Here is a 13,539-nt window from a genome sequence, read left to right on the forward strand (position 1 = left end):
GAGCTGCTTGAGCCAAAGTCTCATGGCAATCAACATTTAACTACTTCCAAAGCTCTGAATACCAGATTGAGGCTGGATTTCAAAATGAGGTCAGAGAGGACAGGGCCAATAAATCCTGCTCAGCTTGGCTACACCACACACAGGACCAAGGCAGGCACCTCCACATGCACTAGTTTCTGTTGTGTCACACTACTAGTTTGCACAGAGCAAGCTGAAGGGTATCCACTTAGCACCATTGCCATGGTTTAACCCCAGACAGCAACTAGGACCACACAGCCACTCACTCACTCACCCCCACTCCCCAGCAGGGAAGGGAGAGGAGGGAGAAAAAGGGAGAAAGAAATCCTCGTGGGTTGAGATAAAAACAGTTTAATAGAACAATAATGGAAAAGAATAATAATAATGATGACAATGATAATAATAATGGTAAAAAAATATACAAAATAAAATGATGCAATGCAGTTGCTCTCACCATTTTATGATCAGTTACCTAGCCCATTCCAAGAATCTATCACAGATCCCTGCCCCCTGTCCAACTCCCATTTATATACTGAACATGACATCTATGGTATGGAATATTCCTTTGACCAGCTTGTCTTGTCTACACTCCCTCTCAGCTTCTATGGGCAGCTGAAAAAGTCCTTGAGTTAATATAAATATTACTTAGCAACAACTAAAACAATATGTGTTATCAACTTTATTCTGATACTAAATCTGAGACAGCAGCTACTAGGAAGAAAATTAACTCTATCCCAACTGAAACTGGGACAATCATGCATGCGTTTAGGTATCTAACTTGTGCTGAGGTAGGTACCATCTCTAAGTAGGTTTCACAAACTGAACTTTTTCCTGGAGCTGGGTTAGTAAACCCAGGTACTGTCAAGCATTCTAGGAGCAACATGGTTTGGTGGCACCTAGCTGAGGAAAGCTCATCAAATTTGGCATTTCTCTTTGCTTCAGAGAACTGGGCCCAAATCCCTTTCATCCCCAAAGACTGCCCTAATCACCATGCTGTTAAAGTATTCTTTTTAGTTTTCTTCTGTTGAAGAAAATTAATTGCCATCACTAATAAATTAGGCAACACCTTGTTGGCATAATTAAGTGTTCAGTGGGGCATGGGTGCAGAATATCTGCACACCCAGTGTGGGTAGAGCAGCTGGGTCCCAGTGCCTTTCCTGACCCATGTGATAGTTTCATGCAGCAGACAGGGATTGTACCAGAGCACATAAGAGTAGCCTTCTGGCCAAAGGAACCCATGACTTCTAGGTCTGTTTAACAAATAAATGGTTTCCAGAAGAAAAATTGTGATGTGGGGCTCATCTTTTGCCATTCTAGTTTGGCTCTAGGAGTTGGGGGAGTGTGTGATGGACAAGCTGGGCAGCCTGGTCAAGGCTGCACCTCGCGGGTGGATGTCCCTTGGGTGGTACCCTCAGGCCAAGTCAAGGGCTTTTCACATCTAATTTTTGGATTTACAACTCCAAAAAAAGCAGAGAGGCAAGAAAGCCACCCCTGTGATATAGCCTGTTACCGTCAGTTGGGATTTTCAAAGTCACAGTGAAAGGCAGAGGCAGATTAGGATGCCCAGGTACCTCCGCTTTTCCCTTAGTCATTACTCTCCACTGCCTGGTACCAATTCCTGCTTCTGACTCATGGGTCATTGCTGCAGCTTGCCTGGGGACCTTTTGAGATGAGCTGACACAACACATCAGATGCTACTTATACTGAAAAAAATTATTTAACTTTATTGTGGCCAATAGTTCAATATAAGTATGTTGCTGTCAGATGAATTCCTTGCCATCACAACAAACAAAAGTGGGATCTTACAGGTCCAAAATTACTTGTAAATTGAAATGTTTATCTATTTGCAAACCATCTGCCTTACATATTCAGTTTCTGTTTGCTCAGTCTTGTAAGAGGAGAAGGAAGGAGAGAAATCCAATGACATGAACCACTCATGACTGCTGTAACGAGGCAGTGTTTAACGAAATAACAAAGTTAAACAGAGCATAGCTGCATTGAAGTTCATTCTAAAGCTATAGCTTGCAAACTTGGAAAGCATCCAAACTAGCCTTGTCTCCTTACTTGAGAAACTGAAATAAAACTGTAACATATATATATACACACACATCCAAGTAGAAGACTATTCTTCACGCAAAACATATTCTAAATATATTTTGTTGACACTGATAAAACATAAAACATTAAAATTTTGAAAGGACTGTGATGTTATTTGTTACATTGCTTAATTTCTAACAGATTTCTAACACAGCACTTTCCCCCTAATAAGATATGCTTACGTATATCCCCTAATAAGATATGCTTACGTATATATTCCCTCCTTGTCTACAAACTGCCTTTTTGTATTTACTTGGTTCTGATATGATAAAAACTCTCTTCAGGTAGATACTATACATTAATTTATCTGGTTTAATGGTAAAAAATGTGTAGGTAGATCTTATATAATAATTAAATTTCATTAAATGAATGGGAAAAAAGACTAAGTATGTTTAAAACATAAGCATGGCATATCCAGCGGACAGCTACAAGTGATATCTCTGAATTCAATAAAAAAGAGAAAAAAGTAAATGAAGTTTGCTTACATTGACAGGAGTTTAACTGTTGTGTAAAAGCTGAAGAAGAAATAAGTCAAGACACTGGATATGTTATTTCATGAAAGATTGCATTCAGCCTAGTTATCTAGTTATAAGAACAGAAGCCCAGTTATAAGAACAGATCTGTTCATTTTCATAATATCATACACCATGTTTTTTAAAACTACAACCTTCTTTCTGCTTATTTCTGTCAGAGGAGCCAGCCTCTTTCTAAGGCTTTTTTTTGTTGTTGTTTTTTGTTTGGTTTGGTTTAATCAAGTGCAGCTGAGCATACTTAAACTCAGTCATGTCCACAGGAAATTCTAGCAATGCACCTTGTTTTTTCTCAGCCAGACAGACTGTTTGACCTGGGAATTGGAAATCCCACCTGGAATACCTTCTGGGGTTTAACCTCCTCAGCCCCATCTGGCCTCCATGTCACCCTGGCTCAGCTGGGACCGTGGGGCAGGGCTGGGCTCACAGCGGTGTCACCCAGAGAGCATGTCCATAGCATCAAAGGGAGAGCACAGCCTGCCACAGCCCCCTGATGGGATCTGAACTGACTTGTCCTCATTCTCCTCTCATACAGATTAGACACCAGTGTCATTCCCCTGCCTCAGAGGAGTTATTTCTGATTTTCCCCGGTGCAAGAGAGCCATCAGTCCCTATGCCACCTGTGGCAGGACATTTTATTATGATGGACATTTCAGCTCCTTCTCCTTCAGCAACTCTTCTCAGTGTTTCCCAGGGTAGCTTGAAATTATGATGCAGATTTGCTTTCCACCAGCATAGATAAACTTTACTTAATAAAGCTGAACAAACTAATTACAACCAGGAAAAAAAGTTTTATATGCATTAACATCTTTCCCTGATCACAAATTGGGTGTTATTTTAAATTCTCCAATGAGTGGTTTCTATAAACATACCAGTCTGTAGCTTACTCAGGAAATAGTTGTTCTACTTTTTTATTATTATTTTTAGTCACAATTTGCTATCCATGTGGTGGGTATGATCTTCTGAATCACACAGTTGTCCTTCTGCTCAAGAGTCCCTGACTTGCAGCTGGGTTTCCAGCTCCTCACAGTGTTGCCACCCATATTTATGTAAATAGATGTTCACATAGGTTTTGCACTGTTCTTTCAATGAATATTTTTATAGAGACAAAGTCACACCTTTAAATAGTTACAAAAAGCTACTAGGACAAGGTTAAAAGTGTTGTTAATTAGAGGGGAAAAAAAAAAAAAAGAACCTCCAGAGAAAATGTTTGGGATGTATTGATTTATCAAAATTTACAGAATTCCTTCAGAAATCAGAGATGGCTGGGAGAACCCAAATGGCCCACTTCAGGTTTAAAAACAGGTTATTTTCCATTTTCCTTTGTCAATTTGCTAAGGGGGGTCCTTGGCAGCTCCCATGGGAGATTTGCAGGCCCCAGGGCTTGTCAAAGTTATAGCTTATTGAGGACCAGTGGTCTCTGAAACAGCAGCCTGCACCCCTCCCAGCCCCAGGTGGCAGCTGGGAAAGGGGAAAAGCCCTGCAGCTGCACCCCAGCTCGTTTTGGTGGGAAATGCTGCAACTGGAGAGAGGGGGCAGAGGAAACACCACAGCTGTGAGCTGAGGATACGCCAAGTTTTGAAGGAGAAGGTTCCTTTGCAGATTACTTCTCTCTGCAGCTGTAGTTGCAAGCAGTATGCAATCAAATACGAAGTTAGTTAGCTTGTTTGCTTCCTTCTCCCAGGCTCCTGCCGTGCTTAATCAGCTGCTCCGGTGATTTGCTGATTACTCCCGAGACTGGGCTCCGCTCGCTCAGACCACTAGAGGGCTTGGGCTTGTTTCTGGAAAGTACTAAAAATCTGCAAAATTCCTCTTTCGTGTTTCGCCTAGGCACATACAAATAAAAGTGAGACTTATTTGGCGTGTCCAGGTTTTTTTTTCTCTTCATTAAAGATTTTTCTGGATATTTTCCTCAGTAAAATCCTTTGGGATAGAGAGCATGGGACATGTACACCTGAACTCTGTCGGGAGGTGCATCTTTGCAGAGATATGTCAGACAAGACCAATACCCAAAGACCTCTTATATCTGGGACCATCATTGGGATTTAGGGGATTTTATAAGTGGAGATTTTTTGGATTTATCTTTCCTGCTATACATCATAAGCTTAAGAAGTCTTGCTTAAGTTGACTCACTTTGGAGGAAAAAAAAAATAAAATTAAAACTAAAGGCAAACCAGAACCATAAATTAATTCTAGTACTGCATGTGTGCAAAACCAGAGACTTGAGTTCATTCTCCACTATTAATTTTTTTGCTAATATTGTCAAAGAGGTGTAACTGTGGTTATACATATCATATACACTAGCCATCTACACAGGTTAAGGCTTCGGTCCCATGTCTTTTGCAGCATAAGGTTACTTTTCCTAAAGTATCTCTGCAGTCAAAACAGTAGTGACCATTATCAACACAGATAGAAAAATGCAAAAATATTTAAATATCTTAATATATTTGCTAAGGGACTATTTTCTTAGTTTGAGCCATTCCTTCAGCAGAGCAATTAAGGAGCTAAGCTAATACTGCTTAGGGTATCATTCCAATTCACAAGAAGGAACATATTATAAGGATGAGCTCCAATAAAGGATGAAAGTGCCAAAAGCAAGACTGAGCAGTTAAGTGTTTAAATCTAAAAATGAAACTAAAATCTATTTGGGACTTCCTTTTTGACTACAGCTTCTCCCAGGTATTTACTTCACGCTCAGACTCTTCCACTCCTTGCAGCTACAGTTTTACTCCTTTGTATCCCAAGTCTAGACGGAATCCAGAAACCACCCAAGCTGTTCATCTCAGGTTGTCTGCTCAAGCACTGGCAGCATCTGTCTGCTCCCTAAGTCTTAGTTTCTTAGCACGTTAATTTGCCTTGACCACCATTTCCACTGCATGGAATGCAACCTCCAAGTCTCTCTTGGGTTTAGACACACCTACTCAACTTATCAGTCCCTGACTCCTTGCCCCAGGTTCTCCGAGTCCTAGCAAACCTTTCAGTGATTAGTTCTTTGCTACTTTCTCAAAATCCCCATATCCTTTTTCTCTCCAAGTCCTTCAAACCAGCTAATTACAGACTTCCCCCTGCAGAAAGCTTATGATTGTATTTCTTTCCTGCTTTTTCACCTTAGTTGCAACCATGTAACTGTGTCCTGATGTGGGCATCTTTTTACTGTTTGATTCTGGGGTGCCAATAGAAGAGTCATGGACAGTGCAAAAGAAATAACCTCTGTCTTCTCAGTCTTAGTGCTAGTCCTTGCCAGATGGGGATTGCAAGTGAAAAATTGCTTACAGATTTTTTTAAATTTGATTGAAGATGAACATATATTTAATGGAATGGCGAAAGTGTACAAGACTGAAAAATTGTTTGCAATGAGAGCACAGGAGGTCTGTTGCTTCTTAAAAGAACATACACAAGATTTTAATGAGGAAAAATTATCCTTTTTTTTTTTTTCTTGTTTTGAGAAGGGCTAATGTATCTAGCCTATTATTTCTAATTAGATGAGCCAACTGAGTAAAAAGACAATCCAATCGGTTTCTCCAGAAATGTAGACATGCAGGGACACACATGTGTGCATGTACAATATTCTGTTCAGTGATGGGTACTATTCGTACAACATTGCTGATGTTTGAGCTCTGCCTTGCCATCCCCCTTTCTGTCCTTACTCACCCGCTGCAACATTTTTACTTTGCCGTTTTCTTTGCCTCATCCTCACACAGGATCTTTTGTGATGCTGGTGAGAGTCTACCAGTTCTGTCAGGTACTCTCACTTTTTGCTTTTAAACTGCTTCTCATCTTTTACCTTTCTGTTCACTGGAGGCTTCTATGTCTCCCATGTTTGCAGCCCCTTCTTACCATTTCTCAAAGAACACAAGCAACCACAAGTTGCCCAGAGCACAGTAGGACTGTAGCAGTCCAGCAGAGTCAGGATGTTGGGTTATAAGCTCTTGAAAACAAGGACTGTAGTTGTGTTTCTCAGATATATTGAAATTAATTTGCCACCTACATAATGCTTAATAAAATGAACAATGTCAATACACCTTCCCTTTGCTCCCTTTTCTGTAAGCTATTGTTACTTATATTACATTGCTAACATAGAGTTTACAGCATCATTTCTGTCTTTATTGGTTTGAGACTCATGACTTTTTCAGCACCATTCATATAAATGATGTTATAAAATCGGAAGAATAAAAACTCTCCAGTTCACTGACGGGGGAGATAAAGTCCAAAACACTTTTATTCCAGTCTTATTTATTTCAGTTATTCCTGTAGCTGGACCATAGCCTGGATAGTAACACAGTTAGCCAAAATGAGAGTTTAGAGGTCATCAGCAACATTTTGGCTTTCCTTTGCTTGTTGCATAACTATTTAGGTAAGTTCATCAAATTTTAACACAAATAGAGGATGAACCTAATGTAAGAACGTACAGATTAGATGAGGTTTTGAAATAAATAACATATCATTAAGCACTCTCAGTATGCTTAAACTGAAGCTATGTATATACTTGTATTTAAACACATACAGAGAACCCTGTGGAAATGAGAGACAAGTAGTTGTTCAATCCAGCTTTCTTCATTTTGGATAGTTGAGCTATAAAGTCAACTTGAAAAGTTTGAAAACAAAACTTCCCGGCAAAATGTTTGCATTTAATGGCATTTTATTTTGATTTTTATGAACATCTCCCCTTCTCTCTTAGTTTTTTAACATCTGCTGGTACAATATATGCCTTTATTTTCCCCATAACACTCAAGTATGAGGATTAACAGGGAAAAATATGTTTTCTTACCAGAAGAAAATTGTTTCTGTCCTAAATTTCCTTCAGTTTTAAAAAATGTCCCCAAACAGAAGGCTATATATCTTTAGATTTTGTCATTGGCAGGGCCCTATGCACTCTCTTCTTGCAAAATTAAGGAATTTAACAAGATTTTTCTCCTTGTAGAAGGTTATCATCCTCTAGAACAATTATTATTTTCAAAGTGCTTGAAAACATAGCATAGGCAACTGGGGACTTCTGATTTTTGGACCCACTGATGATTAATTAAATGTCAGACTTTACAAATGTCACTAATGGTTGTTTTAGCAAGACATACGCAATTCATGTGCATATTCAATTACAAGCTTCCCACACTTGATAACTACTGAAATGCCCCTATCCTTGTTGCCAAAACTTCCACCTTTCTACTTCCTCCAGTAGTTCATGAGAAGTAAACTTCATTAATACATACTTTTTAAATACAATGCAGAGTAAATTGAATGTAATGTTAAAATGCAAAACAGGAAATTTTGTTCTGCATTATTATTTGTAACCTTTAAACAGTAGAAACATCCATTTTAACTTACAATTGGTAGAAAATGCAGGAGAAAATACAGATCTAAAGCCTAGCTTGTTGCAGAACGCATAACTATTTTCATCTGTCAGATAAAATGTCTGAATTAGCTTGTTGCTAGCGCCAAAAGGGAAAGGAGTAATAAATTTTAGGAAGGCAAAAGGAATTGGACAGAAATTGAGATCAGCAGACAAAATCAGCAGACTTCATCAAGGCTTTTAGCACTGTCTCCCATAAGATCCTCAGAGAAGCTAATGTAGTATGGCCTAGATGAGCAGACAGTGAGGTGGATTGACAACTGGCAGAACAGCTGAGCCCAGAGAGTGGTGAAGTCTACTTGGAAGTCAGAGACTAGTGAGGCACCCTTGAGATCAGTGCTGGGTCCAGTGCCATTCACCATCTCCATTACTGATCTGGATGATGGGGCAGAGTGTACCCTCAGCAAGTTTGCTGATGACACAAAAGACCAGATGGGTGTGCTGCCATCCAGAGGGACCTGGAGAAATGAGCTGACAGGAACCTCATGAAGTTCAATAAAGGGAAGTGCAAAGTTCTGCATCTGGGGAGGAACAATCTCATGCCTCAGTACAGGCTGGGGGCTGCCTGGGTGGAAAGCAGCTCGACAGAAAAAAACTCAGGATCTCAGTGGAGAACAAGTTGAACATGAGCCAGCAATGTGCTGCAAAGAAGACTAATGATATCCTGGACTGCATTAGGAGGAGTATTACCAGCAGGTCGAGGGAGATGATCCTTCCCCTCCAATCAACATTGGTGATGCCACAGCTGGAGAGCTGGGCCCAGTTCTGAGCTCCCCAGTATGAGAGACATGGACATACTGAAGAGAGTCCACCAAAGGGTCAAAAATATGATAAAGGGACTGGAGCATTTCTCTTAGGAGGAAAAGCTGAGAGAGCTGGAACTGCTCAGCCTGGAGAAGAGACAGCTCAGAGATCTTATCAATGTATACAAGTACCTGAAGGGATGTGCAAAAAAGACAGAGCCAGGCTCTTTTCAGTGGTGCCCAGTGACAGAATAGAGGCAGTAGGCACAACCTGAAACACAGGAGGTTCCCTCTGAACGTCAGGAAACACTTTTTTTTTTACCATGAGGGTGACCGAGCATTGGCACAGCCTGTCTGGAGAAGTTGTTGAGTCTCCATCCTTGAGGATACTCAAAAGCCATATGGACATGGTCCTAAGCAATCCCAGGTGCATAGGTGGCCCTGCTTGAGCAGGGGTTTGCACCAGAGGTCCCTTCCAATCTCAGTCATTCTGTGATCCTGTGATTCTCTGAAAATTTCAAATTAACCTTCAAAAGCTGGTTTGGTATGGTGATGAAGTTATAAAACAGAGGATATAAATACCTGCTACTGGTGCCATGTCCAATGGCTGTGGCATAGTAGCGGGTTATTAATGTCTTAATCTGAACTCTTTGTCTTGGATTCCTACTATTATATTGTTTTTTGAATCTTCAGACAATTACTATAAATCAGTATTTTCTTCTCTTTCACTGCTTTAAATCTCTATGATTAATAAAGACTATCTAGACAATATATTTTCCTTGTCTGAATAGCTTCAAAAGGGAGAAAATACATTTTTGTAATTTTTCTTCCCCAAAATCCACAGAGCTGGTCTCTGGAGAGGTAACTGGAATCAGTGAGAATGGCACTTGGAGAACTAAATGTTTCTGACAAAGCTTCTGAAAAACAAACCCAAAGATTGAAAAAGATTCTGGCAGCTTGAGAGCCAAACCAGCTGGCAGGCCATGTAGGAAAATGAAAATATTCCCATTCTTAATAATCAGTGTGGAAAATCCACCGAGGAAAACCCACGTTCTTTTTCGCTTCGCCTTTCTATTTGGGTCATCAGTTTTCATGATTTCTGGATGAGACAACAGACTGTCATGAAAATCGTCAGGAGACAGAGCTTTAACACAAGATATTAGAAATTCTAGGATAGGACTGAATTGTCAAAGCAGATAGGCCACAGTAAATCCCTTAAGCCATGCTGGAACAGACAAACACAAACAGGCAGCAGTGCATGAGGCTCATAATGGTCTGAAATTGCACTTCAGATCTTACGGGCTTATCAAGAAGTGCCCAACAATTCATCCTTTCACTTTGAAATGGATATTTATCCTCCAGCTACTATGGATCCATGAGGCTACTTAGGCATATAGTCATTTTTTTAACAAAGAAGAAAGGAGATGTTCATAAATAAAAATTTAAAATTAATTTTTTCATTTAAAATGTATTAAATATGTAAACATAAAGGAGATAAAACACTTTTAAAATACTGTGCAGGATTTTTTAATCAGTCCTATGACTTTATTCTATAAAATTTTATATAGTTTTTCGGTGCCATAAAGTTTAGACTGCTGACTTTTACAAACAATTTGTATTGTATTGTATTCTCTATTCTATTCTATTCTATTCTAAGATTTTTAGACTACTGACTTTTAGAAACATATATACACATAAGTGTATGGAAATCATCTGCCCAAACAGGGACTTTGGATTTCACAACGTTTGGATAATTGCCTTGCCCATCTTTAAAATTCTTCAATAATGAAAATGGCTGTCAGAGAACTTCCTGGGAGCAAACAAATGCTTGTGTCAATCTGAGTTTGAAAATGCACTGAAAGTCTACGGTAATAATTGCTATTGACTTATGCATATTCCAGCGTTCAGAGTGGTGTCCAGGAAACCTGGGACAGCAATCAGCACTCCCACGAGGCCATGCAGATGCTCAGGTTACCACTTCAAAGTACCACAGACGCAGTCCTCAAACACGGTACCGGTTGGCAGCTGGCTGAGCTGTGTTCAGCATGGAAATGTACATAGTGGAGGAGGAAAGATCTTGGCGAGAGACCAAACCCCGAGGTAAGTAGGCATGAGAGGTACAAAGAGAAACAGGAGCGAAAGAAGCTGAAAGACAGTAAAAAACTGAAACACTTTCATTAAAGGCCATTCAGGCAGCGCCAGTGGCCCTTAGCAGTTCAACTTGACATTGCAACATACAGATTTCCCTGCAAATGCCCCGTGCTGGTACAGCTGACTCATATGGGGCCAAGGCCCTTCGTGTCACAGGAGAGAGAGGAAGAGGGCAGAAGATGGGAAGCAAAGGTCTAAGAGCCAGAATCACTTGGGAGATAGAGGGACTGTGCTGGCAATCATTGTTTCCAAAAGATTCTTTCCACCTCCAAGCAATAACTGTAGCTCCACATCCTCTTGCCAACCCAGGGACTCCCTTGTGAGCAGACACCTGATGCAGAAACCCCAGTTTTCTAGCACTTTGGGTCTGTCAAACTAGGCAGCAGAGCAATAACAATTTGCTCTTCTGCTGTCTAGCCAGGTACCATCCTCTGGCTGATGGTTGGAGCCAGGCCTGCCGCAGGCTCACTGCTGGGTTATCAGAAGCATTTGTACATTTTTTAGAGACCTACATTCCTGATTTTGGTTCATGCTACCAGCTACACAGCGCTCGCTTCCAAGATGAGGTTTGGATGTCGGGAGGAAACTTGAACAAATCTAAAGAGGTGCTGTCACAGTCCTAGTGATGGTCTGCTTTATAATTTGCATTGATTACCCACTGATTCAGAGTGCTCAGACATATTGGCTCTGAGGTTGCTCTAACTTTTGTAAGCACATGAAGAATCTTAGTTCCTTCACAAGTTGTCCGGGATGGAGTATTGAACCACCTTACATGCCAGGTGTCTTATCATAAAACATGGAAATGATTGCGGTAGATGTCCCTGCAACAACAGGGTGCCTTGAGGTGTAGCTGTGCTCATGACTGAACACTACTTTGAAGTCTTCCAGTGGCTTTTTATTTTCAGAGAGTAAATGGCGCAACTTCAGGAGGAAAAGCATTTTTGAATAGCAGTGCCTTAACAAGGGCCAAACACGTGATCTGCAATTAGGACAAAACAAGAAATGAAAAAAAGTCAGCTCATAACTGTTGGGTAAATCTTGTTGTTATGGTCCTTCTAGAAATCTATTCCTATCTGCTTTCTTTTTTTCTAGTCCCATTAGTTGCTCATGCCTTAGGAACCTGGATTTATCACCAATAGTTGGGCTGTGGGATGTACACACTACAAAGTGGCTCACTCTGCATTCTGAATGGGAACAGACTTGATTAACCATTCACCAAAAGGCATGTTTGAAAGAATATTTTGAAAAAAAAAATTCAGATTGTTATAATCTGATGATGGGCTTCTTACCTTTCAAAGCATGCATTGTTTTGAGTCAAGAAATCAGTCTCTTAAATATTTACAACGTGATCTGAAGCAATTCATTTAGTTACTTAGCATTGAATTTCCACTTATAGTCTTGGGCTAGCGTCAAAAACATGAGACAAAGCCCTTTCCAGGGAGAAACGTATAAAGAACAGCAAATCCTGCTCCGAGGTGAATTTGGAAACTGACAACTGGGGGCGGGGGTCAGAAGAAAATTAATAAAACCCCATACAGGCACTGAATTTACCATCACTTTCATGCTGTTGATAGTGGAAAAGACTTGTCCAGACAAATTTATCCATTTATTCTGCAAGACAAAAGCAGAAATACATAAATACAGTTACAACAAACCCAGAAAATAATCCAACTGACAAATACTGCCAGATTCACAGAAGGAAGTGCAAAAAGCCCTTACAACTCAAACAATAGAAGGTGCTGAATACCACAGGCACATTGCGTTTTCAGTCACATTTTTCCCATATTGCTGGCTAGAAGCAACTGATGAAGCAGAGGAATGGAGAGGTAAAAGAACATAAAAAAGACCAAAGGTGTGAAATGATAAAAAGTGTGAAAGACCAAAGGTGTGAAACAAAACTAGGAAAGATCTCCCACAAGAAGAAAGGAAAGATCACTCACACATCAAGCATTGATTGGGCTGCACTGTTTCATTAAATGCTATATCTAAGGTACCAGCTTTAGTAGAAAAGAACATGGGAACAAGTAGAGATGGACTAATTTAATCTGAGAATAATAAATTGGTTGAAAATTGGGTTTCACTTCCCATTAAATTATTCACAAATTATCATCAAATCCAGTTAATACTTGGGAAATAATTTGAAGGGGGGTGGTGATGCAAATTCACTGTGCTGGTGGTGCACTGTCCCTCTTCACCTGAAGCAGCCAAGGGCCCAGGGTGCACCCCCAGGACAGAGCGAGACACCTTCTCCTGATACCTCTGAGCACACAAGTCATTTACTCAGAGATATCCTACCTTACAGGACTTCTGAGCTGAAGACACTCTCAGTTATTCCTAATGAAGCTCAATATATAATAATTCTATTATTATTATGCTAGAGAGCTGCTAGGACAATTGCACAGGTTGGGGATGCCTGGTTTCTAGTTCTACCTGTGGTGAACACGGATCATGCCTACAGCAGAAACCAGTAGTCCTTAACTTAGGGAACCAGTGTCTAGTGACACCCTCCATGCCCCAGGGCCTGTCCCCTGTGCGTTTACATTTAGAAGCCTGGTCAATGCATGCTGCAATCTCCTGATGTATCAGGCTGTGTTTTCTTCCAGGGGAAACCAAGGTACAACTAGGCTGTGGTGTCCTACCAGATCTCTACCCT

This window comes from Calidris pugnax, unplaced genomic scaffold, assembly GCF_001431845.1.
Source record: "Calidris pugnax isolate Ruff unplaced genomic scaffold, ASM143184v1 scaffold13, whole genome shotgun sequence".
In the NCBI taxonomy this organism is placed as follows: Eukaryota; Metazoa; Chordata; class Aves; order Charadriiformes; family Scolopacidae; genus Calidris; species Calidris pugnax.